At 42.4% G+C, this 26,859-nt stretch overlaps 1 pseudogene; it reads left to right on the top strand.

Annotated features, from left to right (window-relative positions):
- Positions 1-13,713: 13,713 nt before the first annotated feature.
- On the top strand, positions 13,714-14,946 carry LOC147017503 (general transcription factor II-I repeat domain-containing protein 2 pseudogene; annotated as a pseudogene).
- The last annotated feature ends 11,913 nt before the right edge of the window (positions 14,947-26,859 follow it).

Raw genomic sequence — 26,859 nt, forward strand, 5'->3', positions numbered from 1 at the left:
TTTGACGAAGATCCGTTCACCCAACTCTGAAAAAACATGGAGACACACACAGACCCACAGACAAACGACTCTTATAGTGTAGATTTTTGTTTGTCCATAGCATTGTGTATATGTATCTGAAAAAATAGGTGTTCATGCAAATGAATATCTTTTCGTCATACGCAAGGACTTTCCCAGCCCCTTTATAGCTCTCGCTCTCAGCTTATCTGCAAACTTCTCCATTTCATCCCCGAACACGCTTGCTCGCACTCGAACAAGGCGTGTTAATTCTTTACACTTTTCGCCCGATTGGTCAGAAATGATTCGTGTACTTACCACGACATCAAAATTCTTGCCATTTATTCAGCTCAGTGTTTTTCCTACACACCACGGATGGACAATTTGGGTTTGTTGAACCATAACAGTTAATTACCAGCGTCAATACGATGGTAACAATGAAATTCTTCCAACACCTTTTCCATTAGTTAGCACGAAAAACATCTTGGATGATCAGGATGAAATTTCGTATTTCATCTTGTTCGTGCTTTCTTTTTCTTCTCCACCTGGTATGTCCCCGCAGGAAGCCTGTGTGCTCTCCCTCCAAGTGCTTGTGCTCTCAGCTTGGTGGAAATCCTTTTGTCCAGCGCCTCGCCGAGAACACTCACACAAGACTGACGAGGTGACAAGGGTGAAACAATAAAGCATGCACGCCTTGCGACATGATCTCTGAAACACTGTAGTGGCCGACAAAGAGCGACCCGAAGTATACCCAAGCGAAGAAACGTAGAGATGTGGGTATCCATCACCTTGTGGGTAACTCAATCGCTGGCTATTTCAAAACACAATTTTCTGCAATTTGCTCGAAGGGACCACGTGCTTAAGCTTGTGTTGTATCTCTTCTACCTGTAATGCAATACCTGTTACACATACAACTAACTATGCCTGTTCATTGAAGTCGATTGGAAAAGCGTTGCCATTTTTTAACTGAAATACATCCGTAATCTGAAGGAATTGCTTTGAACTCAAGTGATATCCAAAAATACTGAAATGTTTGTCAAACATTTTTGTAATGTTAACATGGCTACATGCTCCCTGAATGCACATTTCTTGGATTTAATGCACGTGCCATGAAGCCTACTTGGAGGCTGTTTGAAAGTGACGGTTTCTAGTGGAATCATATCATGTAATGTACTGGAAAGATTAAATCATGCTGCAAGATGCTGGAGCTCATGGCATGTCCATGCAAACTGCTTGGGATCATCTATTTATGGTCGCAAATATCCCATAAAATCTGATGCCCGACCACCTTCTCATTTCCAGAGTATGCATCGTATAGAGACATGACAGAAGTAAATAGACACATTAAATTTCTTCATTTCATCTATACAACGCAGTTTTACTCAGTGATTTGTACTAATATTTGACTATGTCTTTGCAGAAACGAGTTCCTGTGTCTTGTGTGACAATTAACAATTCCTCGAACCCAGGGAGCACGCAAACTTTCCAATTTTCAAAGAGGACGAATTGTTGGCATTTGGAAGGTGGAGTCAGCCAGCATCAGATCGCTCAGAACGTTGGCATTCCACTTTCCACGGTCAATCAGGGTGATTGTGCAATTCAGCAGCGAAGGCAAGGAATCCACGGCTTCCCATCCTGGTCGATCTGGGCCCTCAGAAAGGTGTCTTTGAGCTGTCCAGTGGTCCACTGAGAAAAATACCCGTTGCAAGGCAGCATATGTTGCAGATGAGGTCCAAGTTAGCTCAAGAACTGCTGTGTGGTACCTTCATCAACTGGGCTATGATGGAAGAGCTGCAAGGAGAAAACCTCTTCTTAGACCAGCCAACATTCAAAGGAGAAAGAAGTGAGCTGACGAAATGGCCAACAGACCCTTGGAGTTTTGGCAAACTGAATTTTTTTCAGATGAGTCCCAATTTGCTCAATTTTCTGAAAGTGGACGTGTATGGATCTGGAAACTTCCCAGTCAATAATTTTCTTTGAATCGATTGCAGCCAACTGTCAAACATGGTGGTTTTTGCAGTGATGGTGTGGGGAGCAATCTGGAGTGCTGGTCGGTCAGAGCTTGTGGAGTGTGTTGGCAACAACACTAGGACACATTTCTATCCTTGAGGATGGACTTCTCCCCGTCTTCTTCACTGGTCAGATGGTCAAAAACAACACTGTTCATGGAAGATGGAGTGCCATGCCTCACTGCAAAAGAGACCAAAGAATGGCAGGACAGAAATGGGATCAAGCAACTTCCATGGCCAAGTCATCCTCCTGACAAGAATCCCATTGAACACCTCTGGGCCATATTGGATCGAGCTGTGCAGAAAAAGTCCAGGAAACCAACATCACAGGCAGAATTGCTAAACCCTTTGGATGAAGCCTGGGCAGAACTCCCACAAGAAAAAATTTAAGAACTCGTTAGTTCTATGTTTGAAAGAGTAACAACATTGAAATCTGCAAATAGCAAGTCTACAAAATACTAGTGTATGTATTGAAATGGATCAAATGTACTTCAAATGTTCAATAAATAAATTATTTTAAAATTATGATGTCTATTTACTTCTGTCATGTCTCTGTACATCATTAGCTTTCCTTCTCTTTCCCTTGTTCTAATCTCCACCATATACCTTCTAATGCTGTTTCTCCAAAACGTTTTTTTTTTTTCCACTGATCTCAGTGTTATGGACGAGCTTCGTACGTGTATCACATACAAGACAAAGACAATAGTCGATGTCAATGTACCTGAATGTGAATAACAAATAAATGACGTCAACAATGGAAAAAGGTATGTTGTAAATAGGATTTGAACATGGACTCCGAGCAAAACGAGGCAAGGGTTCAGAGGATCAGAGGATAACATTAATCAAGCCAACGCATCCCTCCTTAGATTCTACTATCTCTCTTCCTTCTCTTTTAAAAAAACTTTTCATTCCCCCTTCCCCCTTCCACCGTTTTTTTGTCCTGCAGTGCATACTGTATGTAATATGTACATGGCCTTTGCAGAACATGGTTCACCATTATAAAGGGCTGGCAGGAACGTTCACCGTTAGAGAGGCGCACAATCGTCTCTAAGCTGTCTAGCCGGGGTTTGAATTAGATTATCACTCTTCGGCGATTGGCGACTAACTTTGAACGGGTGATCGTCACACGATGAGCAATTCTACAAGTGTCTAATTCTTCGTTTCATAAATTCGGCCCCACATGCTTAAGAGTGCGTTTAAGGCCTTGCAGCAAACAAGCATTGTATGTCTTATATTTGGTGCTTTACATTGGATGTTTGCTTTGGTTAGCTCAAAAGGAGGCAGAAGAGAATAGGATTAGCGCAGTTCGCTGACATGCGTTGAGAATCTTCGAGGATAGATGCAATCCTCTGGAGAAGTATGACAATATCTAATTTGTCCAGAGTTGCAGAATCTCAAAAGGAATCATTTAGTTGGCTGTTGAATCCAGTGCAAGATGACCTGGATGAACCGACGATGAGGAGCAATGTGCTGAATCTCCTCCAACAATTGTCCGTGATGCTGTGATTCTATGCAAGTGCATCATTTCAATTGGATGGTGGAGTTATGTCGGTGTTTCGCAGGCTAATTGGCTACTTAGACATGCATAACTAATAGGCTGATTATCTCCCTTCATAAATTGCTATTTAGATGTGATTAGTTGTGCACCTATGTTTTTATCGGCGTTTAAGGGTTATGCTTGTGTTAACAATATGCTAGCTAGCTTAGCGCCTTTTGTAAATTTGGCCTTTAATGTCAGACATGTGATGAAATGCATCACTTGCTTGAAAAAACTGAAATTGGACCCATTTATTTGTGAAAATCCACGATGGCCCATGTGGCCTTGAAGCTCAAACCACACTAAATTTTGAAACATTCATAAAATTAAAACCCAATACCCCACAAACAGGCCACTGATCTTATTCTTCTAAGGAAACACTCCTCTCTCCAAAAATCTCAACGTAGACACACTCACCTAACTGCAGCAGGCAAGTTGCCATGATTTCTGTGCACCAAAGGGCTATGAGGCCTGAGAACCGACACGGAGAAAACTTTGATAAAGAAGCCCTGCCGATACGGACAGAGAGAAAGATGGACAGAGGGACAGACAGACAGACGGGCAAAGAATATACAAGTGGGGCACCCATGGGAAACCCACGGGCATAGACATGCATGAGATTTGGACATCTTGCGTGAGATGCTGCACGTAGAGTTTTACAAAATTGGAACTGACAATTTGTCAGAGCCAGAAATTATGTAATCTACACAATTTATTTCCTTCACATTATATGTGAATACATGTCCATGCACATGCGAAATCCAGTCTGTATGGGGAAGTTCCACATTATGTAAAATGTGACCTCAATTCTCTCAATTCTCTCAATTCTCTCATGTCTCTGTCTCTGTCTCTGTCTCTGTCTCTGTCTCTGTCTCTGTCTCTGTCTCTGTCTCTGTCTCTGTCTCTGTCTCTGTCTCTGTCTCTGTCTCTGTCTCTGTCTCTGTCTCTCTCTCTCTCTCTCCATTCTTTCTCCTTCCTCCCATACTCTCTATCTCTCCACCCTTCCGACCACACTCTCTCTCCACCCTTCCGACCACACTCTCTCTCCCCTTCCTCCCATACTCTCTCTCTCCCTTTCCTCTCACACTCTCTCTCCCCCTCCTTCCACACTCTCTCTCCCCCTCCTTCCACACTCTCTCCCCTTCCTTCCACACTCTCTCCCCATCCTCCCATACTCTCTCTCTTTCTCCCCATTCTCTCTCTCTCTCTCTCTCTCTCTCTCTCTCTCTCTCTCTCTCTCTCTCTCTCTCTCTCTCTCTCTCTCTCTCTATCTCTCTCTCTCTCTCTCTTACTCTCTCTCTTACTCCCCCACACACTCTCTTTCTCCCCCTCCTTCTACACACTCTCTCTCCCCCTCCTTCCACACACTCTCTCTCCCCCTCATCAAGCACACTGCACAGGGGAGAAAGGGGAGGGGGAGAGGATGTTGCACAGGGGATAGGTGAGAGGGGGAGAGGATGTTGCACAGGGGATAGGTGAGAGGGGGAGAGGATGTTGCACAGGGGAGAGGGGGGAGTTAGGGGGTGAGGGGTGGGAGAGGGTGTGGAGTGACTTACTTCTGCCTTGACTTGATTGACTTGGGAGGATTGCTTGACTTGAGAGGGGGAAAACCTGCCTTGACTTACTTGCTTACGTCATTCATTTTTAAACTTGAAAGCATCAAATACATTTTACTGAACAAATTAAAAATTCCTAAAAATCAAAAGTAATTAATAAATATAGGATTCCATCATTAGTCTGCACATTAAATTCATTACGTACAAAGATTTTTGAAATATTGTTTAATTTTATCTCGTTGGAAAAAGCGTTATTACTTGCCTTAAACTATTATATATATATATATATATATATATATATATATATATATATATATATATATATATATATATATATATATATATATATATATATATATATATATACATACATACATACATACACACCCCGGGAGCAAGAAAAAATATGATTAAATTACAATTATATCCCTAACTTCAGTTTTCCCTCGCAGAAACCCTGACCCTCATTCTTCTACTCCCTCTCGCACTACTCCTTTCACCCCACCTCACCTCCAACCAGATACATTCAAAACGGCGTCATAACTAATTCCCGAGCAGAGAATCCTACCCTGGGTTCTACTTCCCCTCTCTCCTCTACCTCCCTCCTCTCATGACTCGCACTACCAAACTGTTCTACTTCCCCTCCCTCTTCTCCATCACCTCCTCACTACTCCCACTGCCCTCCCATTCCCCTCCCCACATCGCATCCAACCAGATGCATTCAAAATATATATTAAAATGCATTTTTGTCGAAAAACGCCAATATTCGTCTGATTTTCTCACCTTTTTCTGGAACCGAAACTGAAACCATCTTAGCAACTACAAAAAATGAAATTAGAATGTGAATTGGAATTATAACAAGTAAAAAAGACATAAACTGTCATAGCCTCCATTGTTTTATTAATTTTGCAACATGGAGTTAAAGGGCTATCCCATATTTATGTATAACTAAAACAGCCACCAGTATACCAGTCGGCCATTTTTGATCAGATCACAAAATAGACTATGCCATCATGTACAGTACGCCATCATGTACTGTGCTTGTTCCAAGTTTGAACAAAATCGGGCCATGCATGTCTGAGAAATGGTTTGGGACACATTTAAGTAACAAAATGGCCGCCAATCATGCATCTTGGATGTGATCTCGAAAAAAAATGACGTGCATATGTTAGCCATCATTCCTTATTTGGGTGCCAAGTTTGAACATCGGTAAAGGCATGTCCGAGAAATAGTTGAGGACGTGTTCAACATCAGGTTTCTTTTACAACTAAAATAGCTATCAGTCGACCATCTTGGATCTGATCTTGGAAAAAAAATGACATGTTTATGTAAGCCATCATTCATTATCTGTGTGCCAAGTTTGAACAACATCGGTAAATGCTTGTCCGAGAAATGGTTGAGGAAGTGTTCAACATCAGGGGTTTTTTTTTTACAACTAAAATGGCCGCAAGTCAGCCATCTTGGATCTGATGTTGAAAAAAAAACATTATGTGCATATGTAAACGATCATGTGTTGTCTTTGAACCAGGTACGAATAAAATCGGTCCATACATGTCCAAGATATGGTTGCGGATGCACGCAAGCACAGGCGCATAAATCAAGACCAAATCCATAAGCTAAATAAAGCTAATAAAGCCATGGGGGAGTCTGAATCAACTTTATATTACAGGCCGTAATTTCACTGAAAAGGCATTTTTGTCGAAAACCGCAAATTTTCTTCCCGTTTTGTGCAACCAAAATTTAAACCATCTTCGTGACTACAAAAAAATGAAATCAGATATCGAATTAAAGTTAAAATAAAGTTGTGAGGGTGTAAGAAAGTGTGAGCCTTACAAAAGAGGCTCTACGGGGCAAAGAAAATGGAGGCGATTTGATTTTGAAGCCCCTTCCTGAATGGAGATTGCCCAACCCTGAACTGGGAAGCCCCTCCCAGAATGGACAGACAGACAAACTGGCAGAGTTTATCTTATTACTCATGGGGCACCCGTGGGAAACTGATGGGCAAAGACATGTGTGATATTTGGAACGCCCCTCTTCATATCTGATGCTTCACTCACGAAATGGGGGAGAGGATCGTGCACAGTGGAGAGGAGGGAGGTTACGGGGTGAGGGGAGGGAAAGGGTGTGAAGTGACTTGCTTATGCCTCGACTTGATTGTCTTTGAAGGATTGACTTGATGAACTTGACTTGAGAAGGGGGAGAACCTGCCTTGAGTGACTTACATCAAATACACTGCACTTCACAAATTAAAAATTCCATAAAACCAAACGTTACTAATAAATATTGGATTCCATCGTTAGTCCACATATTCATTTAACAGCCTGCAAAGCTTTTCAAAGTATTGTTTAATTACATAGTTGGAAAAGAGTTACCACTCACCTGAAATAAACTATGAACTGTATAAATACCCCAGGAACATCAAAATATATAATTAGAATACAGTTTGTGTCTTTTAAAACTTCAGTGTTCCCTTTCAGAGAAACCGTATCCTTCCTCTTCCACACCCCCTATACTACCTCCTCTCCTCCACATGTAGGATGTAATTGTCGTGTGTGTTATGTCACACTATATATAGCATGTTCCATATATATGCAGGGTGGCCCAAAAGTCTGGATCCAGAGGATTTGGGTGGTTGGACTACAATAATTCATTTTTACGTTGTATCATATTATAAATACAGTTTGTATTATTCAATAAAATTAATTACCTATTCTTTTTCCCAGATAAGTGGTGGCAGCAAAATTAACAAAAGATGAGAGTGGAGCTTGCTAAGAAATATCCAAACATCATGTGTAGATAAAATCAAAAGGTTCCTGCAAGTTAATGGCCAACGATTCTAACATTTACTGTAATTTACTCCATCAGTGGTAATCTCACATGGTAATCAGTAAATAAGTAAAAAAAAAATTTACCATTAGATAGCATTTTTTTTGGTCCTTACTACAATATGAACCCTGTGGCTCCTGACTTTTGGGCCACCCTGTATAATATCTGTATCTAGTGCAATGAGAAAGTTTCATAACACCTGATGAGCTTTGTCCTTCACACATCAGTGACCTGAGAGACTATTTATGTTTTACGTACTGAAATGTAGAAATTTTTGGGAGTTGTTTCCCTCCTTATATATTCCCCTTGTGCGCCAGAAGCTGAAAGGGCTCCGTTATAGTAAATCATCAAATGGACAATGATGCAAGCAAGCTATTGCAACTGATATTTCTGCAAAATGTAAAATGGATATTCCATTTTCATTACAATTACTCAGAAGCTGAATATGGTGTTCAGTCACTGCTGTGTCCTTGTAATCAAGTTTGCAGAGCATAATGCCAACGAGCAAATCAGCCTTAGGCCAAGAAAATTTCCTCACTATTGAAAGGACAAATCATCCAATTATGTGCCGACCTTTTGTCGATTTTTTTTCTGGTTAAAACTCGAAAGCGTGCTAAAAACACACTCACTTCCCAACTCTTTTTCCCACTATTACCCAGCACTCCAGGCTTTCGAGATAAAGTCCGACAGATGTGACATCAGATTGTGTCCTTTTCTTAACCTTTGTTATGCATTGATACCCTTTACATTAAGTGCTTATGTTTTTATTTCATTACCCCAAGACATAAGTACATTGATTATTACCCCACGCATGTGAAGGGAAAAGTGGGGTTAATCAATTTATTCATGTCCGTCCATCCGTCTGTCTGTCTTATCAGTTTACAATCGAGGAACAACTTATTTAAATCAAATGTTATATTTTTAACACAAATTGGAACATGAATCGGAAGACAGGTTTGCCGTTTTACCGTACTTTGTCTCTGAATTTGTCCTGAACACACATGCGCAAATAGGAGTGAGATAATATTTTTACTCTGTCTGCCTGGCCGGCAGTCAAGCAAAATTAAAAATCATTCCAAACAGGAAACTTACTGTTTTAAGGATGTTATAAAGGACACATACAACAGGCATGAATAACCAGTGGAATGTGTTGGATAGGGTGATGCAATAGATACTGTGTAAAATGGCGGTAAAACCCAGAATTAATTTATTGATATGACTTTTACAATTTTTATTGTTTTTAAATTGAATTATATACTTGAACACGAGAACACACATCACCTTCTAAATACTTCCAATAAGTTCCAGTTTTGCAGTACTTGGACATGTTCTATATAGTGGTGTATGAAGTGGTGTATAAGGATGATGTACAAGACTGCTTCAAGAGCACTAAACTTCTGGTTTTCTTTTAACGGTCTTTAAAATCATTATTGTATTAAAAATGAAGCATATATCTGAACACTGCATGGGGTATTGTGTTCTATGAACTCTCCAGTTAATACTATTAATACTCGCTCTGTCCAAGAATGAAATATGGTGTCACTACCACCTCCCACAGTTGGGGATCAGTGGTTAAACCACTTTGATTATTCCACATGTACAGAAAATTGCAAGTCTTCTCCCACCCTCACAGGGAGAGGGGGTGGTATTTTGTATCCATGACGTGAGCCTCGGTACCCCAAGCAGGTATTTAAAATGTTATCGAGATTGGCCAAGTCGTTTTTTATTCCTTAAGGTGAATTCATACATATATACATACATACATACATACATCAGGACTCCACAATAACTTTATTAGGGAGCTCAAACAGGCATCCATTTTTTTGTAATTTTGATTTTTTTGGGGGGTGCCCGAAGTCAAATTCTGAGTTTACCAGAGAGACCACACCACACCCCCACCCCCCTCCCAAATGAGTTTAGCAGACCAAAAAAAAACAAAAAGAAAACTGTTAAACTTATGTTCTACGATATTCAAATTTGAAAAAATTGATATGCACACATTAATTGTACTGGTGTCTGTTAAAGCGTAGCTCTGATTTCTGAACAATAGCTCTGATTTCATCAGCACATGCAAACTGTTAAACCAATAAATGTCACGTGCAGGCACAAAGGCAGAGCCTTGTAACTGCTTCCTTTAATACAACGTGACTGCTGAAACAAAACAAACAAGTGGTGCCAGGCACAACAAATCCCACCCATTTAAGGCATAAAGTTATTTTGGGGATCAAATTTAAATTCGATACATCCTTAACCTGAATGTTGATTATAAGGAATAGAATAAGGACTATTTTAGTCTTAGTTTGAAGTCAATTAAACCATTTTTGACTAAGTTATGAGCGAAAAACGATTTTGACCTTTTCGTGACCTGACCTTGACCTTTGACCTAATTGGACCCAAAAGTTAATGGGGTCGTCCGAGGTTCATTACCCATCTGTGGATACAATTTGACAGTGTTTGAGCCAGCCATTTTCCCGTAAAGTTGTATTTTCGTAACCATGTTTTAGTTTTAATGGAAAATTTGTAATTTTGACCGATGACCATGACCCCCAAAACTTCGGACCCTACCGATCTTCACAAATATGTATTTTTCATGATAGGAATTGGTAGGATTAAAAGTGACAAATAGAATAAGGTTCACTATAAGCTTAGTTTTGTGTCGGAGTGGCGACCCGTCCAGGATTGTTCCCAATAGCCAAGGAGACTGCTTCGGCGGCACCAACGCTCTGCACAGAGTATGGTCCTAATGGATGGATAAGCTTAGTTTGAAGTAAATCAAATCATTTTTGATGAAGTTATGAGCGAAAAACGATTTTGATCTTTTCGTGACCTTGACCTTGACCTTTGATCCAATTGGACCCAAAAGTTAATGGGGTCATCCAAGGTTCATTGTCCACCTGTGGATTAAATTTGATAGTGTTTGCTAAAGCCGTTTTGCCGTAAAGTTGCTAACAGACAGACAAACAAACAGACAAACAAACCGGACGATTACAATATCCCGCTCCCTCCCTCCGGGGGCGGGATAATAAACCACGGATGTTTGCCAAACAGCAATCACAATCCTGAATAGATGAAAAGAACAAGTACAGGTACATTCAAAGTACACCGACCCCATGCCAAATAAATAAATAACAAATCCTCCAGCGCGTGACATTGCCAGGCGCCTTCGGTGCCTGGCGATGCCGCTGTGCAGCACATGAAGATGGAATTGTGAGGAAGCGGTGCACTTCTGAAGTGAAGGTGTACAAATGATACTCACTCACCGTGCAGCACATGGAGACCAAATTGGGAGGGAGCAATGTACAACAATTGATTGATTAATTGCATAATTAAAATAAATAATAAAATGTCATAAAATAATAATTTCTTAATCTTTTGGCTAATACCAAAACCACCACTGTTTCATCCAAATCTGTATTTTTTTGAAAATAAAGCAATTCAATGAAAAATTAAGTAATTCAATGTAAATTATTGGATGATGAAAAATTAAGTAATGTAAATTAAGTAATTCAATGAAAAATGAAAATTAATGGATGAATTGATTAATCAATAGATAAAAAACTCCCTTAACAGCAAAATCACTTGTTCAATGGCATGTTCAAATATTAGCTTCCAAGCTCAAAAGGTGCCTGAGATATTGCCCAGATGAAAAAGAAAATAAATAAATAAATAAATCGATAATAATTAAGTAATTAATCAATTAATTTATGAATCAAAAAACTAACAAATGCCGTTTTTGCCAAAGCACATCTTCACTTTTATCCCCAAATTTTAGCTTCCCAGCTCAAAAGATGGCTGAAAACAAACAAACAAGTAGAGTACATTCACAGAACATTGCCCTCATTCCAAATCAATAAATAACAAATTCTTCAGCACGCAACATTGCTGGAGCACCTTTGGTACCTTGTGGTGCCACCTTTCAGCACATGGAGATGGAATTGGGAGTGAGCGATGCACTTCTGAGGTCAGGTCAGGTACGGGAGCATGTGCCAGAGCAGCAGGTCGCTGCGTCCACTTTCCGTGGGTACTCCAGCATGAACTGTACTGCAAGGTCAGGTATGGGAGCATGTGCCAGAACAGCGCGTCGTTGCATCCACTTTCCGTGGGTACTCCAGCAGCCTCCATTTGGCCATCCCCCAGGCAGATGCCTGGCCCATCCCCATATCCCTGAGATGTTGATCAACCTGATGCAACCACGAGGCACGTGGTCAGCCCGTTGGCCTCCTCCACTCACGAGGCTCCCTCGCTGAGAGAATCTGGTGAGCAGGATCAGCGTCAGAAAAACGAGCGACATGTCCATACAGACGCAGCTGACAATCATGGGCTATGCAGGTAACAAATCTCATTTGAGTCTCTCAGCAACCGCTAATTGGACACAAAGTCTGACCAGCGATAGCCATGGATTCTCCGAAGAGACCTGGTACCAAAGGAACGTCGCCGTCTCACATCCCTGGTCAGAGACCAAGCCTCACATCCATAGAACAAGACGGGAAGAACAAAGGAACTTAATACAAGGACTTTCATCCACCTGCACAGGCACCAGCAGTGCCACACCCCATTATCCAGTGAATCTATGACTTCCTAGGCCCAACCCAGATGTCTATTGAACTCTGGTTCACAGCCAGCAGAGACTTGAATATCACTGCCAAAGTAAGTGAATCTCTCTGTGACCAAAATATAATCACCAAAAACAGGTACAGACAAGAAGCAGCATCCAAGATGTCAATGAAAGCCTGGGTCGAAGTTTTGACACAGGAAACCAACCATCCCAGTGGCTCTGACTCCTCGTTCAGCACCTTGAGGGCCCCAAAAAGGATATCTAGAGCCTCCGCAAAGATGACTGCATCATCTGCGAAATCAAGGTCAGAGATCTTGATATTCCCAAACGATGCACCGCAGCTTGATCTCTCTGACATTCTCATGAGAATCCAGTCCATACAAGCGCTGAAGAGTGTGGGGGGCAGTACACCCCTGACACACTCCAGTATAAACTGGAAATAAGTCAGAGATGGTATCACCACATCTCACAGCACTCTCAGTACCAGAGTATAGTTTAGACCATTGGTCCCCAACCTGTGGCCCGCGGAGCCCTATACTGCGGCCCGCGAGGACTTTCCAATCAAAACACATTTCCACGTACCAATTTTAAAGAGGTTTACACAATGCCACTGCCGGCCACTGCCGGCCAGCGCCGTGACCTGAAAAGCCTTACACAATGCTGCTGCCGGACACTGCCGTTTACCGCCGGGAGGAATTAAATCAATTTGATTTTACCTTCCGGCATCTTGCGACAGTATTTAAAATTAATTACACCCCGAACGGAAATTTGTTCAGAATTACAGTGCATGAACAATCGATCGATCCAATACATATAAAATTTATGAATTAAAAAAACAATACTCCAATAAACCCCAAACGTTGTATCGATTTCTCAACACAAACGTTGTGTGACAATTTGCATTTGCAGGCCATGGCTCCACCGAAAAAGCAGAGAAAGGTGAACAACGAGAAGCGAGCCTTCAACCCTGATTGGACGAGGGACTTCTTCTTCACAGAGAACAGGGGCAAGACTCTGTGCCTCATCTGGCCAAAGCTGTTCAATATCAAGCGGCATTACCAAACTCACCATGGGGAGAAGTTCAACACCTTCTAGGGCAACCAGTGACTTGTGAAGGCCAACGAACTGAAGTCTAAGCTTTCACAGCAGCAGAACATCTTTAACAAGCAGGGCAACGACTCCAAGAGGGCCACGGAGGAAAGCATCAAGGTGTCGGAAATAATTGCCCGTCGCATGAGGCCTTTCTCAGATGGCAAGTTTGTCAAGGAGTGTCTTCAAGCCATTGTGCAGAGCATCTGTCCCGAGAAGGCCACCATCTTCAACTCGGTCAGCCTCAGTAGCACGACGATCACGAGGAAAGTTGAAGGCATATCCAGGAACCTCAAGAAGCAGCTGTGCGTCCTGGCCTCCGACTTCAAGGCCTTCTCACTGGCCTTGGACGAGAGCACAGACATGACAGACACAGCACAGCTGGCCATCTTCATCAGGGGAGTCGACATGGACTTCAACATCACTGAAGAGCTGCTGGCACTCTGTCCCATGAAGGATACGTGCACTGGCGAGGACATCTTCCATGAGTGCAACACTGCCTTACAGAAGGCCACCCTGAACTACACAAAGCTGGTCAGCATGACCACGGATGGCACCCCTGCCATGTTAGGCACCAAGAAGGGCCTGCAGGGTCACACCATGGACGAGTTGAGCCGTCAGGGGCTGCCGCCCGACCTCATCTGGTGCCATTGCATCATCCACCAAGAAAACCTTTGCAGCAAGACCCTGGGCTTCAAGGACGTCATGAGCAAGGTCATTGGCAATGTCAACTACATTCGTGCACATGCTCTCAACCACCATCAGTTCAAGGAGCTGCTGCAGGAGCTTGATGTAAACTACGGGGATGTCTTGCACTTCTCGGCCGTGAGGTGGCTGAGCAGGGGCCGCACTTTGAAGCCCTTCTTTGAGCTGAAGGACGAGCTGGCCATGTTCCTGGGAATGAAGGGCCAGCCAGTCAGTCACTTCTCAGACTCCCAGTGGCTAGATGACCTCGCCTTCCTCGTTGACATCACTGAGAAGCTCAATGCCCTCAACGTCTCCATGCAGGGAAGAGGCAAGCTGGTCCACAACCTCTATGGCTGCATCCAGTCATTCAAGAACAAGCTGGAGCTGTGGGAGTCACAACTGCTTGCCGGCCAACTCGACCACTTCACTGCTCTGCAGGGCCAGCATGGTGAGGATGAGACCGTTTTTGATGGTGAGAGGTATGTTACAGAGGTGGCCCGTCTGAAGAATGAGTTCGAGAAACGATTCCAAGACTTCTGCAAGCACAAAGTCAGCTTCGAGATCTTCGCCATGCCCTTCTCATTCGATCCCTTGCAAGCCCCAATGGACCTGCAGGAGGAGCTGATCGAGCTGAAGAGCGACATCAACATCAAGGCCCAGTTCCTGGAGAAGGAACTCCAGGAGTTCTAAAGGGGGCTACCCTGCCAGACTTTCCCCAACCTGATCAAGCATGCCCAGAAGTTGTTTTCCATGTTTGGCAGCACATACTTGTGCGAGCAGTTCTTCAGCTAGCTGAAGTACTCCAAGAACAAGAACCGAAACGCCTTGCCTGACATGCACCTGGAAGACACTCTTCGTGTTGCTTCCTCCCATCTGGTGCCCGACATCAACTCAATCCTGGGAGAGCAGAAGCAGTATCAAGTTTCTCATTGACTGAAAAAAATGCATCAAGTTTCTCATTGACTCTGAAAATGTTTCTCAGTATCAAGTTTCTCAATAAAATGCATCAAATTTTTTCTGGCTCCCAACATCCTTAGGAGTAGTGAATGCGGTCCATGGGATCAAAAAGTTGGGGACCACTGGTTTAGACAACAGATTGGTCAGTTTTGGTGGCACTCCACAAAGACCAATAATCCTCCAGAGGGCATTCCGATTTACTGAATCAAATGCTTTGCACAGATCAACATAGGCTGCAAGCAGCCCCTGCCGAAACTCTCCTCTGCGTTCGGTGAGGACCCAAAGAGTAAGGATACGGTCAATCGTTGACCTCTTTGGTATAAAGCCTGACTGCTCTGCACACTGGTGCTCAAGCAGATGGTAGCGAATCCTATCAAGAATTATCCAAGTAGAGACCTTGCCCGGCACTGAGAGCAGCGTCAACCCTCGATAGTAATTGCAGTCCTGGCAAACACCCTTCCCTTTCCAGAAAGGGACGACAAGGCCCCTCTTCCAGTCAGTTGTGATGATGCCTGTATTCCAGGCATAGCACAGAACTGCATGCAACGACATGAGTACAGCATTTCCACCAGCCTTAAGAAGTTCAGCATGGATGCCACAGATCCCTGGAGCTTTACCCCATTTCAACCGGGTCACCGCAACCTGTGTTTCCACAAACGATGGTGGATCACAGTTGAGTGGAGGGTCAGCAATCGGGAGAGTATCACCACGGACATCCAACTCAACAGCTGGTGGATCGGCCTGGTACAGCCGCTCAAAGTAACCGGCCCAGTGGACCTTCACTTTGGACTACTCTGTCAAGAGCCCACCACACTCCGCTCTCACTGCAGTACACCGATGGATGGGCTTGGAAGAATGCAATGCGCAAACTCCTCTGTAAGAAGGATGAGAATCACTTAAACACAGGTGATGCTCTACCCCCTCACAGATTCCTCGCACATCGACCTCCTTGTCCACCCTGAGCCCACATAAGTTTTACAGCTCAGCTCCCTGAACAGCTCAGCTCTGCCACAAAGTTTTCATCCGCAGCCTAATGGAGTACTGCTCTCCCCTCTGGGCTGGTGCTCCCACCTCTCACCTTTCTCGGCTTCATGCTGTGGAAACCAAGGCATTTAGGATAATTGGTATTTCCCACGATGAGGCTGTCTTTGGGTCTCTCACTCTCTCACCGCAGACAGTTCAGTGATTTTTCTGTCTTCTACTGTGTTCCTTTCCAGCCTTGCACCCACTGCTCTGTCTGTGATCTGTCCCCCTTCCCCCCACCCCACCCCCCCATAACTCCGCAGGGTGCTCAAGGTCCGCCAGCAACCTCCTTCTGGTGAAACTACCAAAAACAAGAATCACTGCTCACCTTCATGCTTTCATTCCTCTTTTTCCCCACCTGTGGAACAAACCCCCACACTCTCTTCAATCCCACTCTTCTCTCCAGGTCTTCAAAATATCTGTTCACCACCATCTCTTATCCCTATCCAAAACCATCATCTTTTTCTGCCCCCATTAATCCACCCCAAACTCACCTTCTTCAAATTCCCTGCTTTCCTTCCTGAAAGTTGCTGTAGTGTCCATCTTGTATACTCTGTGTTCCCTGCCCCATCCCTCTCCCTTCCACCGATCTCCTCATGTCTCTGTTCCCCACTATTTTGTGTTTCCCTCTCCTGCACATTTTGTAATACGGTCTGCGTGTTAGATCTTAGATGAGTCTCGACATTGTCGACAAAAAATAATAATAGTCATAAAAATAATATTAATTGCAAAAAATTGATTTCTTAATCAATTGGGTCATAGCATTACAAAACCACCACTGTTTCAGCCGAACCTGTAACATTAAAAAAATTAAGTAATTCATCGAAAAATGAATAATTAATTGAATAATAAACTCGAGGGGGAGCACTCGGTAGAGTGCAAAACCTCCGCCGCCAATACTGCTCGGTCACTCAAGTGAACCTGATATCCTATTCATTCAATTTGACGTCAACAGTGCTCACAGAGTTATAGTTTGCAACTTTTCCTTTTACTCTTAACTTTTACATACTCAATTCATTCGTCATAACTAGATTCCTTGAGACAGAAATTGATTTTATGTGGGTATATCCACCTGAAGTTCCAAAATCAGCCGCAATTATAATTTTGGCATGTGTTTTGTTGGAAATCACTTAAAACATGTAGAAATGCAAAAAAAAATAAAAAAATAGAAATTTTGTTGAAAAAAAAAGTTGCAAAAATTTTTTTTTTGGGGGGGGGGGGGTTGGAAATCACTTAAAACATGTAGAAATGAAAAAAAAAAAATCTAATATTTTTTCAAAATGGCCGCCATAGCGGCCATATTGGATTTTGGACCAAGTCCAAAATCTAATGGCATGATCCTTGGACCATTCCTAAATCCCCCACCAAGTTTCGTCGAAATCCGTCGAGGAGTTTTTCCGTAATACTGTTCACAAACAAACAAACAAACAAACAAGCAGAAAGGGGTGAAAACAGTAACCTCCGATCTTCGATGGTGGAGGTTAACCAGAGGGGGAGCACTCGGGAGAGTGCAAAACCTCCACCGCCAATACTGCTGGGTCACTCAAGTGAACCTTACATCTTATTCATTAAATATGATGTCAACAGTGCTGAGAGTTATAGTTCTTTTCTCCAACATTTTTTTTGGGGGGGGGGGTGGAAATCACTTAAAATATGTAAAAATGCAAAAATATATATATATATATATATATATCGCAATTTTGTTGAAAAAAAAGTTGCAAAATTTTTTTTTCTCTAACAATTTTTTTTGTGGGGGGGTTGGAAATCACTTAAAACATGTAGAAATGCAAAAAAAAATTTCCTTTTTTTTGGGGGGGGGGTAAATTTTTTTGGGAGGGGTTGTAAATCACTTAAAACATGTAAAAATGCAAAAAAAAATTTTCTCAAACAATTTTTTTTGGGGGGAGGGGGGTTGGAAATCACTTAAAATATGTAGAAATGCAAAAAAAAAAATTTTTTTCTCAATTTTTTTTTTGGGGGGGGGGGGACCAAGTCCAAAATTTAATGGCATGATCCTTGGACCATACCTAACCCCCCACCAAGTTTCGTCGAAATCCGTCGAAGAGTTTTTCCGTAATACTGTTCACAAACAAACAAACAGAAAGGGGTGAAAACAGTAACCTTCATCCATCTTCGAAGATGGCGGAGGTTAATAAATCAAAAATACTGTGTGTAGCCAAATCACTTCTTCACTGGCGTGTCCAAATATCAGCTTCAAAGCTCAAAAGGTGCCTGAGATATTGCCCATATGAGAAGGAAAATAAATAAGGTAATTAATAAATTGATAATAATTAAGGAATTGATCAATTAATTGGTTGATCAAAAATTTAATCTTCATATTGTCCTCTAATTTCAGCTTCCTAGTTCAAAGGATGGCTGAGATATCGCCCGGACAAACAATAAAAAGAGCAATCAGAGATTACAGACCCAAGCCAGGACTTCTTTTGTGTGGTGTTTGTGTAGTTTTGTGTGGTGTATTTTGTGTGGTGTTTGTCTTCTGGTGTGTTACGTAATTAATAAGAGATAATGAGAACTGGCATTTTATAACTGCTGGCAGTGATGACTGTGTACCAAGACGTCCCGCTTTGATGCAATCCCACTTTTGATTGGACATCTGACCCTGCCCCATGACGTTTTTTAAAAAAAAAAATTCAATTGAATTTAGAATGTGATTAAAATAACTCCAATTCTAATCATATGAAAGACCAAATAGGTACAGTCCTACATTGGAGTAATCAGAAAGACCCCAAACAAGCAAAAAAGCAAAGATGAAGTCATCAGGAGGAACCTGGATAGGAATTGCATTTCAGCTGCTACTCCTCTACCCTCAAATCCATCCAGGTATAGCCAAGTGAGCCTTACAAAAAAAAAGGAGAAGAAAACAAAAAAGAAAGAACCAAGATCAGAAAATTAAATAATTCTGGCTGCCAGACCATGTGTCCGATCAAGTTGAAATTTAAAACATATATTCCCCATCACTACCAGATCACAATTGTGAAGTTTTACATCGATTGATTAAACGGTTCAAGAGAAAACATTATTGAATATTTTTGTTCAATCAAATATGGCTGCCAAACCATGTGCCCTTTCAATTATTCCTTTAAAAAATTGTACACCCATGGCTTGGGGAACATTTGAGTGAAGTTTCCCTTCGGTCTATTCAGCCATTCTGGAGAATATTTTTTTAGGTTTTAGGGTAAATCCAATATGGCTGCCAAACCGTGTGAACCTTTTGTTCCTCATGGATCGGCGGTTATACGTGTAAAGTTTTGCCTTGATCTGTTCAGCATCTTCAGAGAAGAAGATTTTTGAAGGTTGAAAAAAAACCAAAAACAATATGGCTGCCGAACCACGTGATTGATTAAATCATCAAAATTTTTCTGTGGAACATTTTATCCCTAGATGACCCTCAAAAACGTTCATACTGATCAGATGGAGTGTTCTACATATGCAATTATAATGTCATAACGAAGTTACCTATGTCGTCATTTAAAAAAAAATGCACATTCCCCATGAGTCTTTGATATGTACCCAGTTTCAATTTTTTCCTTGGTGTGGTTTCAGAGATACAGAGGTCCAAAGTTTTCCCGTTTTTCCAACATGGCTGCCAAACTACATGACCTATGACATTATAATAATTATCAACAAAATATTTGACACGAGTCGTCGCTCCAATGGTGAAAGTTTTGGCTGAATCCGACAAGCAGTTGCGGAGAAAAATACTAAAGTTATGTGTGGACAAACAGATAAACAAACAAGCAAACAAACGGACCAAAAATGCACTACCTCTCCTCTGGCCAGCGTAACAAGAAAACAAGCAAATGGAGTAAAAATCGAGTACTCCCTTCCTTCGGTGCCCGGCGATGACATCATGCATCGCATGGATACGGAATTGGGACGGAGCATTCACAACAATTCACATTGAAAAAGAATGGCAAACGTTACATCATAAGAACCATTATGAGCGTCACTCACTGACCAGCATACGATAAAAGAGACAATAATGTGTTATTACTCAATTGACTAATTCTGTGGAGTTCGAATACAAAAAGGAAAATTAATATAGAGCAGCAAAGATTGTCACTACTTGAGTGGCTCATAAAAGAAAGGGTCATAAAATCTTGCAGCACATCAAATATCACCACTGTAGAACTTCTACTGTTGCCAGTACTGAGCTCCAGCAGAAACTCTGCCCAACTGGATGATTTCCAACCTCAGCTTTAATTAGGAAAGGCTGTAAGGGTTAGGGTTAGGGTTATGTTTCGGTCATGCAAAACAGCCGGTCTCCAAGGGTGGTTTTGAGTTGTGTTAATAAAATAATTCGAAGGACCACTTCACTCCCCACCTAAAAATTGACACAGTAGTTTTTTTTTTTAACCAAATGACAAACAAGCAAAATGCACACAAGAACATTAACTGCTAATTAGAGAGTATTGTCTTGGATGTGGGTGCCTTTTCCAGAAGGATGAGTTTGAAAATCTGTCTCTGGTGGATACGATGTGCACCATCAATGCAAAACCACAATGTCTGCTTTGTGGACTCTTCCATTGTCACGAGGGTAGGTATTCATAAGTCAAGCAAGCGGCCAGATGTTCCAGGGAAGTTCCTTGTGCCGAAGGAGAATTACATCTCCCTCTGAGATGTCAGGGGTTCTCATTCCACTTTTTGCGAAATTGTAGGCTCTGGAGGTACACCTTTCGCTATCATAGCCAGAACTGATGAGCAAGGTACTGAGTATGTCGCCAGTTTTGTCATCCATACAAGTCTCCTTTGATGAAATCTCCAGGAGATGCTTCAAGAGGCTGGGTTTTCAGGGTCAGGAACATGGCAGGAGTGAGAGCTCGAGGATCATTGGCACCTGACATCTCACAAAATTGTCGTGATAGGTCGAGAGTTTATGACAGCACATGCTTCAGCCATAAAGGTGGTAAGTACATTGTGAGCAAGTTGATTTTTCCACAGCTGGGCGAACATTGAATCGAGAATACGCCGAATAGTTTGAATTTGTCACTCCTACACTCCTCCAAAGTGACTGGTCTACTAAGTGAAACAAATCACCGTAGTATTGAGGTGAAAGCTGAGATGTCCATGGCATCGATAACCTCAATATGCACGGCTCTGGTGCACAGACAGGAGAAGATCACGGCCCATCTTTTACAGTCTATTATACCACCCCGTGTCTTTCTGGTTAGGGCCAAATATATCCATTCCACCATTGGTAAATTGGGGGTGTTGCTTCAATTCTTCCCTCCGGTAAGTCGGCCATGGGTTGGGTGAGAAGTTTGCCTCTTAGTTTTTGGTAAACGATGCATTAGTTTATAACTTTTCTTTTGAGGTCATGTGTTCTAAGGATCAACAGCCTCCAGTATTACCGTTATATGACCCAGCATTACATTACCCTTATCATAGACCCCTTATTTCCCATATATATCACGATAGACCCTTTGAACCACTTAGACCATTTGGGCCTTTACACCCCTTAGAGACCTTAGACCCTTTAGACGCACACCTCACAAATATCTATCGAGTCTTCTTGCAATATACAGACAATACTTTTTTCATAAAGTAATGAGCAATCTCCACCCACCTGGAGAGTTTGTATTTTGCTGGATTGAACAGAAATTGCATATTGGGTCACTGAATTGGTTCACCAATCAAAACCTCGAAGCATATTGTTTTTGAGGTCAAAAGGTTACAGGGTCAAAGGTCAAGGTCGCATAAAATCATCAATTTTCTTCTGATTATCGAAAAATATTGAACGGGGTTTGCATGTTGGGTCACTGAAACATATTGTTTGAGGTCAAAAGGTGAAAGCTCAAGGTCACATAAGATCATCAATTTTCATCCGAATAACTTGTAATTTAAACAGAATTTGAATTGGGTCAGAATTGCTTCACCAAAATTCAGAACAATCGATTGAGCCGTTTTGGCATGCCAACGGTTTCCATGCCAACATTTTCACCCCATTATAATGAAATAGGATTTTTGTGAATTTATAATTACCATACCTCACTTTTTGAAAATGTCAAATTGAAACTTAAACAGCTAATCTGTTCGTATGTGTAATATATGTGAGTAAGATTTGGTCAAACTCTAATAGCAAGTGTGGTCTGTGTCTTGGTCCAGGTCCAGATGAACCTCCTTTCTCAACACCAAGGAAGGAGTCATCAACTTGCATTTTATGGCCTTCAAAGCAATCCCACAACCAAGTTGACTAAATATGAAATGTGTGCAATGGTAAGAGCTAGCTTCATACAAAGTTACATGATTATTGAATGGAAAATACGGCCGGCTTTCTAAAATATCCGTGTTCTGCAGGCACGAGTTGCAGTGTTTCACGTAGTAGGATTTTTTGTTTCTCCCACCCTCACTGTTCCAACTTTATTATCCCTGCCACCGAAGGTGGGCGGAGGTGATGTTTTCACCCGTCTGTTTGTCTGTGAGTGGGATAACTCAAAAAGTTGTAGACAGATTCGGACGAAACTTGATGGACAGGTTGGGTGTTTGACGTGGACCAATTGATTAGATTTTCATAAAGATCCATGTGCGGATCCGGATGTTCGAATTTTTTGTATTTTTGAAGCGATTCTACACCAATGAAAGATGAGGCCAAAAATGATCCATAGCATGATATTTCAAAAAAACAACTTGGACAGATGACAAAACTTGGTGCATGACTTTGCTAAATGACAAGAATAAGCCGATTAGATTTTGGGTGTGACAAGGCCGAGTTGTCCAAATGCAGATCCGGCCTATCGGTGGGATACAAAACATAAACTATTCAGCCTGGCAGAGGTATGCACTCTACCGAGAGCCCGTTCCAGTTTACTTTTAAATTTGTTTTCTCCGCAACCGCTTGAGCGATTGACACAAAACTTTCAACGTAGAAGTGCCTACTCATGCAAAATGTTTTTTTTTTTTTAATTTTTTTAACAAAGTTAGATGATTATTGAACGGAAAATACGGCCGGCGTTCTAAAATATCCGTTTTTCGCAGACATGAGTTAAAGGGTGTTTCATGTAGCAGGAATAAACGGCCTCGACCTCGCTTGCTCGTCCTCAGCTGAATAACCAAATACCATGGTGGAAACATTCGCTGGGATTTCCTCTAAACATCTCTTTCTGACTATAAAACCTTAATTTCTGAACAATTCACATTGAAAATTCTCTTTAAAGGGTGGGATAAAGATAAAGAGAACGAGATACTTTTTCAGGATTTCCTTTGATGTGCTTCAGGCGTCATCGATATATGCTGTTTTCCTAAACCTGCATGTAAATCACAAACATACAAATTCAAGGATTTGTACAAGGCAATCAGACACAGGTGGAGGAAATTCAGCCCATCATGCCTGCGTGACATGGCGACATCAACGCCACACTAAGTTATCAACACAAGATCCAAAGAAGAAAATGCAAAGTTTAATATTTTATTTTTTGTGGGTTATTTATTTGATTTATTTATTTATTTTAAATTTTTGTAGGTTTTTATTTATATATATTTTTTATTTTTTGTATTTTTTTTCTTCTCCTCAGGGGAGGGACCATTGGCTTGGTTAAAAAACAACACATCATCAACCACACAACATAGATCATCAACCAGCAAATTACAGCTAATTCGATATTAGACATACATTGCCTTGTTTTAGTTTGATTTTATTTTAAATTTTGTTTTTCACTGTTCGTTTTTACCAGTTCTCCATCCCACATTGAAGCCATGTGAATACCTTTGGCGAGCAACTGTATCTTCCTTTAGCCAAAATTAAAAAGTAGTGTTTCGATTCTACTTCTCTGCTTGGGTAATGTCTATTACTTACACAAGCAATTACAGTGGAATTTTTGACACCGCCACCCACCCCACCACGACCCTCTCGACTCATTTGCTCCATCTATGCCCATCACCTCTCTCTCTCTCTCTCTCTCTCTCTCTCTCTCTCTCAGCCTTATGGCTGCTGGTTGCATCATTGGTTAGGGATGCGGCTATGCGGCTGATGCAGTCCCTATTACCAGTACACTGGTACTCATTTTGCCGACCTCAGAAGGATGACAGGCTGAGTCAACCCACCTGTTATTAATTCCACCACCAACAGGGCTCAAACTCAGGACCCAAGGATCCCAAGTCAGCCACCCAACAACACCCGCTAAGCCAACACCAGGCTTTCTCCCCAAACTTAGATTCTCCCCATCACACCCCCTACACTCCACCCCTCCCTTTGTGTCCACTAACATCATACTGATGCAGTGAATGTGTAAAAATGCATACGGCCATCGTGCCAAGAGCACCTTTCGTGTGGTGGTCCACGCTAATACCCTGTATAGATCTCTTCCTTTTCTCAAATTTCAAATTGTGTTTCTCCATTGAGGCTCCGTCTCGACATCAGTGCATACAGAGTAAAATGATGACCCCAAGGACACTCACTGCCTGTCACACCATGAGGCAAATGACTAAAAGCAGAAGTGATGAAGGAGTAAAAAGGGTAGAGATTAAAGAAGAATGTAAGGATAATGTTTGTGTTTTATTTATTTTTGAGAAAGTGGTCGATAGAGTTCAAGGGGAAGTTGGTGGAGTATGGAGGAGGCAAACAGGGGGGGTGGGGGGGGGGAGGATGTTGGCAGTATAGCTTAGTGATATGCACACTCGCCAATGAGCTGTGCATAGCCTGGGTTTGAATACTGACCCGTGTTTTGCAGACAGGGTGATCAATCAATGTGTGTGCCGTACCTCAGATGGACGTTAAAATTGGGCGTCCTGTCTGCCAGCACAAGTCAGTGGACGTTTGAGATCACACTGTGTCCTTCATGAAGAGAAGGTGAGCTATCTCCGGCACCCTGAACGAATTCCAAATTTTTGCTCTTACCTCCAGGGGGGAGTGTGGGAAGGGTGGGGCACTGAATCATTGGTAAAGTCACGTTCCCAGCAAAAAAAAAACATGATATAACCCGCAGCCGGCTATATACGAAAGAAGAAGAATGAGTGGGTCAGGTAGGGGTGTTAAACACCAGCACCGTCATACGACTCAGCAACCTGATTTGTTAATAGCTAAAACCTTCCAGGTAAACCTTTCTGGAGGAAAAGGAAGAACGCACAGGGAGCACATCGAGCCGGTGAACTCCTTTTCCATTGGAAAGATAATAGAGAGGGACAGGGGGTGAACTGTTCCCAGTGCAAGGACAGCTGGCCATTTACGAAGCGCAGCTGGAATTTTGCTTCGGCGATGATGCCATTGCTGTTAGCGATATGAATTGGCAGTTTCACGTCTCATTAAAATGTTCCTCCCACCCCCGTCTCTATCATCCACAGATTTTAATAGCAAATGTGCTGAACCATCGATGAACTTTACAGAGAGTGCTGCAAGCGCCGAGCATGCGGGCAGACTGTGCCACCAGGTGCCAGGTTGGAAGCAGGTAGGAGTTTTTGCTTCCAGATGAGTCTCGCCATATGGACATGCTGTTCTTTAAACGCTGTACTCAGCATTATTCGTAACTCTACAGTGTGTGCTGGAGCGAAAAGACAATGCGCAAAACATCTGGGGACAGCCTGTACCACCCCCCCCCCCACCTGCAATGTTAAAAATCGATACTTGTTTGGCGTACACAAAGAAGACCTCCGCTTTCCACTTTTCCACCTCCTCACTTTGCGTCGTCAAAGCGGCGGAGAATGTGTAGCAACCACGTGGACCCTGGGAACACGAGGCTGTGGGAGCTTCTCAGGCACCTCCACGAGGGCACATGGCGCGCGGGAAAATGAGCTTTGAAACGCAGTTGTCAGCCGTGACCAGCACAATTTATCAAAGCAGGGCTTCACTTTACATAATAGGTTTCATTATATTAACACAATTTTTCATGTTGTGTCAGGCAGTGATTTATGAGTCACTTCAGGTACAAGGTGATCATCGAATTATAATTCAGCTGCAACGGAGGCGTGAAATGGCGCTATTTATGGGTAAACCATTGGCCGCGAACACCTCAACTCCATCCCCTCGACGGGTGGCCTCACGACTCGGCACTGCGGGGTGTGCCGTCCTCGCCTACTGCGTTTACTCCGTGTAAAGGAAGACCGCGAAATGACTGCCGAGGAACGAAGCAAGTCCGGACAAACACCGGGTCACCACAGTTTGAAGCTGCCACAATCCGACAGAACGCACATCATGCGAATGAGATCCTCAGGATGCATGGAGAGTAAGCCGGGAACGCAATCAATGCTTACAAGTCTGGGCCTGATTAATACAACGCCATGCTTTAGGCATTTAATCCACTGCTAAATAGGCAGAATTGGCAACAATTACAATATAATAAGTAATTTTGGTTGATTTTCAATCAGGACACATATCTTGTTCCCTCACAATTTCCTATGGTGAGCTCAGACCTAATTGCGCCATCGATTGCGCCGGGAGAGGAAGGGGGAGGTTAGCGGGTTGGGTTGGGGGTGGCAAAGGGGCCTTTATGCAGCCCAGTCAGACATCTTGGGTTTTCCGTCCGAGAAACTCGAGTCCTTTCCGTTGTTATAACCCACGGTTCGACTTAAATACCATATATACCCGGGGCAATTGAAGCACAACGGGTGCGGTAGGCATACATAATGGCAGCGATGGGATATGCACGAGCCTTTGGAGACTTTGCTGGAAAC

This window comes from Eptatretus burgeri, chromosome 11, assembly GCF_056783735.1.
Source record: "Eptatretus burgeri isolate ZD-2024b chromosome 11, Ebu_testis_v1, whole genome shotgun sequence".
NCBI classification, from domain to species: domain Eukaryota; kingdom Metazoa; phylum Chordata; class Myxini; order Myxiniformes; family Myxinidae; genus Eptatretus; species Eptatretus burgeri.